This window comes from Lissotriton helveticus, chromosome 11, assembly GCF_964261635.1.
Source record: "Lissotriton helveticus chromosome 11, aLisHel1.1, whole genome shotgun sequence".
In the NCBI taxonomy this organism is placed as follows: Eukaryota; Metazoa; Chordata; class Amphibia; order Caudata; family Salamandridae; genus Lissotriton; species Lissotriton helveticus.
This window is the reverse complement of record NC_136072.1, coordinates 209,263,623-209,271,367: the sequence shown is the minus strand read 5'-3', so window position 1 is coordinate 209,271,367 and position 7,745 is coordinate 209,263,623.

Here is a 7,745-nt window from a genome sequence, read left to right as displayed (position 1 = left end):
TGGTCATGATGTAGATCTTGTGTACTGGTATTGTATTTATCTCATAGGTCACTTGATTAACAAATACATAAATATTAAGGAAGGACAGCAAACAGGCTATTATACACAATGCAAGTATTTTTGGCTGCCATTTTGAACATGTTTAATTTCACATAATTTTAATGCACCAGATTAAGGGCTAGATGAGGTGGGCTAATACCGGTCGGTAACGGACGAAAATCGGTAAATTTGCCGTTACCGACCGGTATTTAGCCCTTTGCGATGTAGGAGGCTGGATTTAAGGATTCGGTAATTTACCGATTCCTTAAATTAAGGAATCAGTAAAATACCGATTCCTTAATTTAAGAAATCCGTAAATTACCGAATCCTTAAATCCTATGTAGGGAGCACTCAAGTGAGTGCATTTTTAGGTTAAGGATTCGTTATTTACCACCAACTACAAGTTGGTGGTAAATACCGAATACCTTTTAAAAAGCAATTTTGTGCCTTTTTAAAAGTGCCATGTGGCAGACAGGGCATGTATGTGCTCCACATGTGCACACATGCACGATTCAGGGGTGCAACAGGGTCTCAATGTGACACCCTGCCACCATTGAATATGCTCCCCCTATTACCGATTCGGTATTTACCGAATCGGTAATAGTGAATGGCTTCCCATTCATTCCTATGGGCCTCCAGGCCCATAGGAATGAATGGGAAGGTGATTTCTTATTAAGGAATCTTACCGAATCGGTAAAATTTACCGAATTATTTCCTACATCACAATTATCGATTCTTGAAAACCGAATCGGTAAAATTCGGTATTTAAGAATCGGTAATTTGTGATTATCTACATCTAGCCCCTAAATTGTTTACAGTGTGGATAAAAACTTGCCAGTATAAGTACTTTTCTAAAAAAACACTCTAAGTAAATTTGAATATACAAGATATATTCATCAAACAGTATGCTCAAATGGGCTATACTGGCATCTAAACTAGTTTACACTGGATTCATACTCTTTCGAACAGGAATTTCTGTAAACACTACAAATATATTAGAATAATCATTCTGTAATTTCCCTGTTCTATAAAATAAACTTGACAATACAGTACAAGAAAAGCCATATGTTAACTTTAAAGGGTGATATGTTTCTCCTTCAGCAACTGAAGTAGGTAATTTCATACAAACATAACAATCACTTATCTCCATTGTGTCTACATACTGAAATAATAACTTTGTGAAAACATTTAATGATCTATCATCGTCAGTTACTGTGCGATGTAAATCTATCTCATCTGATGCTTCTAATTCTACTCTATCTCCCTTTATGTTAGCTCTTTTCTCATTAACATTAGTGTCATTCTTTGTATCTGTTATTAACAAATAAGGGACTGCTATTGTTAGAAATAACCAAACTAATGCCACTAACAATAGACTACATATACAAACTCTGCAACATCTTTTTATACAACTTCTTTTCGGTCTTTCAGTAACTCTGGTGTCAGCCATTTTGATTCAAGAAGATTTCTCTTCTTTCTTTTACTTTGGAATCAGTATTTTAAGTATTTCAAGGAGGTCTCACTTCCTTTTCGTTAATCTGCTCTACATTTACTTATTCTTCATATTCTCCATTCATGTAAAAATTCTCAAATTCTTCAAGAATCACATAGGTCCACTCGGGTCCTTTGAACTTATTACTTAACACTTTCAATCTTGGACTTCTACGGATATTTTTAGCAATCAACTGTTCACCCTGTGTCTGACTTGTAACTTCGTTTACTTATTCTGGATCTTCATTTCTTGTTTTTAAACAATATTTTAACCTTTTGACCCCACCTGGCCAATTGTGACCTTTTCTGAACCTTTTGATTTGCACTGCACTTTCACTTTCTTGGTCTCTTTCAAGAGCCCTTTTATTTTCGTTCTGTTGTGGCACAACTTTATTTTCTTCATTTTCTCTCTCTAACTTTCCTTGTTCAGGACTTGTCTGTGTTGCTTTCTCAGCCTGAACTCGTTCTTCTACTTCTACCTGTTCCTGTTCGGGTATTCTGTCAGATTGTTTTTTCACTTCTTCTTCCCGAACGTGTTTTTCCATTCCTAACTGGTCCTGTTCAGGTCTTCTTGCACCTTTGTCTTTTGCTGCCTAAACATGTTCTTCTAAACCTTTCTGTCCCTGCTCAGGTCTTTTGATTTCTTTACTTGCCTGAGTGCTTTCTTCTGTCCCTATCTGGTCCTGCCCAGAATTTTCAGTTTCTTTGTTCAATTCCTCCTGAGCATGCTCTTCTATACCTATCTGGTCCTCACTATTCTCCTGTTCTTCTAACCTTGCCCTTCTCTGTGTTTTGATGTCGACCTCAGGTATGTCAACTCTTGGTACCCAGTCCTCCTGACTTGTGCTTGGTTGTTCGTTGTCGAACTCTCTGGAATCTCTTGTTCCAGGCTCTTCGACAGTACAACCTTCAGCAGCCTCAACTGTTTGTGTCAGTTGTGGACTTTCTTCATCAGGGGCTGGCACCCTTTTTGTATGATTAGCATGAACCCAGTTTGGCAAACCTGCACACTTCACTGCACTGCTGTGATTGTAACCAGTATGATTTGTCGTGGCTCATCCCATCTTGCTGCTAGGCAAAACTCTCTGGTGTGGTTCTTTAGGACCACCCAATCTCCAGGACTGAAATCATGAACTTGATCCGGATGCCTGGTCACTTCGTCTTCTCCAATTGGTGAGAGATAGACGCACTAGGTCAGCCAATCCTTTGAAATAATCTAATCCCAGATCATCAGTTATACTCAAAAATCTATTTCCTGGTATAAATGCCTGTCTCATTGCTCTTCCCATGATAATTTCATGGGGACTCAACCCTGCTTTCCTGTCAGGAATACTCCTGACTCCCATCAGAAGAAGAGACAATGCATCTGGGCAATTCATTGAAGTGGAGGTACACATCTTTGCCAGTCTCTATTTTATTGTGCCATTCAATTGTTCCACCACTCCAGAAGCCTCTGGGCAGTATGCTCAGTGCAGTTTTTTGTTCAATCTTAAATGTTTCACAGATTATTCAAATCATTTTATTGTTAAAGTGAGTTCCTCTATCTGATTCCAAAGTTACTGGAAAACCAAATCTAGGGATGAGTTCCCTCAGCAATAACCTGGCAACAGTTATGATGTCATTTCTTTTTGTAGGATATTCCTCCACCCACCGTGAAAACAAGCAAACAATTACAAGAACGTACTTCAAACCCTACAGGGTGGTAATGTTATGAAATCGAGTTGTAACCTCACAAATGGTCCTTCTGCTTTTCCAATTTTTCCCCAACTGACCACTGTCTTTCTTCCTGGATTTATCTGCTGACAGGTTAAACATCTCTGGGAAAGACTCTCTGCAACCGCCCTAAATCTTGGATTATACCAATCTTGTCTGAATAATCAAATCATTGCGTCCCTGCCTACATGTGTGTCTCCATGGTACATTCTTGCCATTTGTGAGAGTAAACAATCTGGCATTGCTGGTCTGCCATCATAATACACCCACACACCATCTGCTTCCCTTCTTTCGCAACCCTGTTTTATCCAATTTTCTCTTTTACTTTCTTCCAATTGTTCCTGCAACTGTCTCACCTCCTCACACGTTTTCAAAATTGAAAATTACATAAGATGGCAGCTGATTCCACTAGTTTCCATTTTCCTATTTATTGACATGTTGTTTCTAGCACAATACTGAGCAATTCGGTCAGCGTAATGATTACCAGCTGTCACTTTGTCATTTCCTGACTGGTGAGCAGCACACTTGACCACTGCAATTTCTTTTGGCAATTGTATCACTTCCAGCAATTCTTTCACACATTGTCCATTTCTAATAGGGGATCCTGAGGAAGTCATGTATCCCCTTTGAGGCCACAATTGTCCATAATCATGCACAACCCTGTAACCATATTGGCTATCAGTAAATATGGTCACTCTCCAAATTTTCCCCATTTTACATGTCATAATTAACCCTGGGCGGAGGAATCGGCTACGCCCACGGAGTAGGTGTAGTGTTGCCTCCTACGCATTTTGCGTAGACAGCGTAGCCGGCAACACTACGCCCACTCCGTGAGCGTAGCCGAGTCGGCCGCACCCGCCTCCCTCCCGCCCTCCCCTACATACAGTATTTTAGCAACTACCCTTAATGAAACTATTTTAAGGCACTTACCGTGTCCGGGGGCTCGTCCGGGGCTGCCTCTGGGAATAGCGTCCTTTCCTGGATGCCAATGCGCATGCGCCCGCGCATGCGCATTTCTCGGGAGAAATGCGCATGCGCGGCCGCCCGCGCATGCGCATTGGTATCCAGGACAACGCTATTCACAGAGGGAGCCCCGGACGAGCCCCCGGACACGGTAAGTGCCTTAAAATAGTTTCATTAAGGGTAGTTGGTTAAATAATGGATGTAGGGGAGAGCGGGAGGGAGGTGCGTAGTGGGGCTACGCGGAGTGCGGGAGTGGGCGTAGCTTCTCGCCCTCTCCGCGTAGCTCCGCGGAGCCCCACTACGCCCACTACGCCCACTACGCCCAGGGTTAGTCATAATTTAAGTCTATCAATTCAGCTACGTGTGCAGATTTTACTCCAGGTAAACAAGATGCTTCTACAACCCCAGTTAATTTGCATACAGCATAGGCTGCACTCAGTCCGCCTTCCACAAGCCCAAGGCAGGAACCATCAACTAATAATTTGTGTTCTGGTTCTTTCAGTGGTTCTTCTTAAATGTCAGGAAGTGGTTTGGTGCACATGTCGGTAACATTTAAGCAGTCATGTTGTACCTCATCTTTTACTTCTTCACATTTGGGATCTGGTAATAGAGTGGCTGGGTTCATCACCGTACATCTGATTACTGTCACATTTTCTGCTCCTAGTATGATCTCTCATACTTTGTCATCCGACTAGGGGTAAGATGCTGTGCTCGGCTTCTTGTTAACAAAATTTCTACTGAATGTGAAACATACACCTTTACTGGATGTCCCATCACAATTGATTCACTCTGTTCTATGCTCATACAATCAGTAGCAACTGCTTTTAAGCAGCCTGGTAATGTTGAAGCCACAGGATCCAAAGTAGCAGAAAAATATGCTACTGGACGTCGGCTTAATCCATGTCTCCATGTCTATGTGTTAAGATTGCACAACCTGCTCTTTCACAACGGAACAGTGCAAATTCTTTTGAATAATCGGCATTCCTAGGGCTGGGGCTTCACATAAACAGCTTCGCAATTTCACAAAGTCTTTTACACTTTCATCATCCCAAACTATTGGATCTTTCGCTCTTTTCCGTGTCATTTGGATAAAAGGATTCGCCAGTAAGGATAACCCAACAATACATTATTTACAGTATCCTACCACCCACAAAAACATCCAGATCTCTCTATGTGTTTGGGGTAGTTGCATCTGTCTAATTATTCTGATTCTCTCTGTGGTCACTTTCCTCACTCCTCTTTCTATTTGATGTCCTAAATATTTAACTCCTTGTTTGCAAAATTTTAATTTTGTGGGAGATACCTTGTGTCCTCCATCAGCCAAATGATTTAATAGTGCAATTGAATCAGTGACACAATCATCTCTGCATTTTGTTGCCACAAGCAGGTCGTCAATGTACTGCACTAAGATGGAATTTCGGGGCATTACTAACTTTTCTAGACACTTTTTCAAAATCTGATTAAAAATAGATGGACTTTCAGTATACCCTTGAGGAACGTGATTCCATGCTAAAATACGATACACAAATTTAAAGGCAAAAAGGTATTGCCTGTCAGGGTGTAAAGGAATTGAGAAAAATGCTTGACACAAATCAATTACAGTGAATGAGCCAGCATTCCAAGGTATGTGATACAAAATTACTGCTGGATTTGGCACCACTGGACAACATGGTACTACAATTTTATTGATTTTCCTTAAATCCTGCACTCTACTGTATTCCCACTAGGCTTTTTAAGACCTATTATAGGCGAGTTAAAAGGACTACTCATTATTTCTTTTAGAATGACTTGCTTAATCATTCGATCAATTTCAGAAGCTACTCCTGCTTTAACTTCTGAACTCATTTTGTATTGTCGAATATTTGGATAAACTGCACCTTCTTTTACAGTCACTTTCACTGGGTCTACATTTGCCATTAGACCTATTTCTTTTCCTGTGAAATCCCATACTTCTGGATTTACTGTAGTCTTCAGCTCTTCTGGTAAGTCATTTTCTGTCATTAATGAGTACATCTCGTCAACTTCTGTACCTTGCTTAGCTAGCATTATTTTATAAATCATGTCTTCATCAGGAGTTTGGAAAGCAACACCATCCGGTGTGCAATAAATTACGCAATTCATTTTGCACAAAAGGTCTGTGCCTAACAAATTCACTGGACTTGAATCGCAGACTACAAACTTATGCATATCTTTGAAGGTTCCAATTTGTACCTCCATAGGCTTTGTAATTGGGGTTCTGTTCTGCTGATTAGTAACTCCAACCACTTGGATTGAGTCTCCCTAGAGGGATAGGTTTGGGATGTCTGCTGTTCTCACAGTAGAATGGGTAGCACCAGTATCCAAAGGAAAAGTTATGTTAATACCTTCCACTTTCCCATCTACAAATGGACCTGACTGATTTACCTGTAAGAATGCTCAAGTACGCATTCCTCTTCCTCCCCCCTCAGGCACCGTCATTGCATACATACATCAGCTTTCTGGTAATCTGGTGTCCGCACTGTAAAGTGCCTGATTCACAAAATTTGGCATAGGGGCAGGTGGCAACTGATAATCCTGATTAACTACCAGTTGCTGTTGTTTCACAAAACCCTTATTCTGCATCTGTGGATTTAAGTTTGAATTTGGGCAGTAATTATTCTGGATATTTTTACACTCGTTTTTCCAATGTCCAAGCTTTCCGCATCCATGGCAAGGAAACGTTTTCTTTGCATCCTCTCTGCTCATTCGTCCCTTTTGTTTACCATTACTTGCCACATTCTCACTCTGACTCTGTTCCTTAGTCTGTCTGCTGGTTTGACCATCTACCTTTAGTCATTGCTGCTCTGCCAACTTTACTTGTACCCACATCATCTTTTCTTTCAGTTTCTTATGTCTATCCTCAATATTATCCCCATAATACTTAGCATATCTCATATATGGTCTTACTTTGCCAACAAATCTTATGCTGTTGAATCATCTGGCTAATTTCTGGTTTCAGTCCGGTAACAAATCAATACACAAAATGTCCCATATCCTTGTCTTCAATACTTTCAAATCCACTGTACTGCTTAAATACTTGCAATAGCCTTTCGTAATAGGCATGAACAGATTCATTTGGTTCTTGAGTAGTTCTATCTATTTTTATCAATCTGTTTATTTTGGCTGTATCTTTCCTTTCAAAAATTTAATTACATGATGATATTTCTTCATCACACAATCTGAGGGTCATCCTGTTTTTGATTCTCTCGGGAATTTTTCACTAGGCCAATCAACTGTGATCTTACATTCTGTCCACAAATCTACAGGTACCACTAGACATCTAAATCTTTCAACAAAACTTTTGAAACTTTAATGAATCTTTCAACTTGCCAATACCATTCAACTGGTTCCTCCATCAACTTTGAAAACTCGTTTGTAAACAACAAAATTTCCTGTTGAGTCCATGTAACATGCATGTATCCTCCACCAGGCACCTCCCTCATACGACACCGTCTTTCTACTTTCCCTGTTTCTTTCATTAAATATGCAGTAGATGCTTCCTTTGCCTGAGCTTCTTCCTT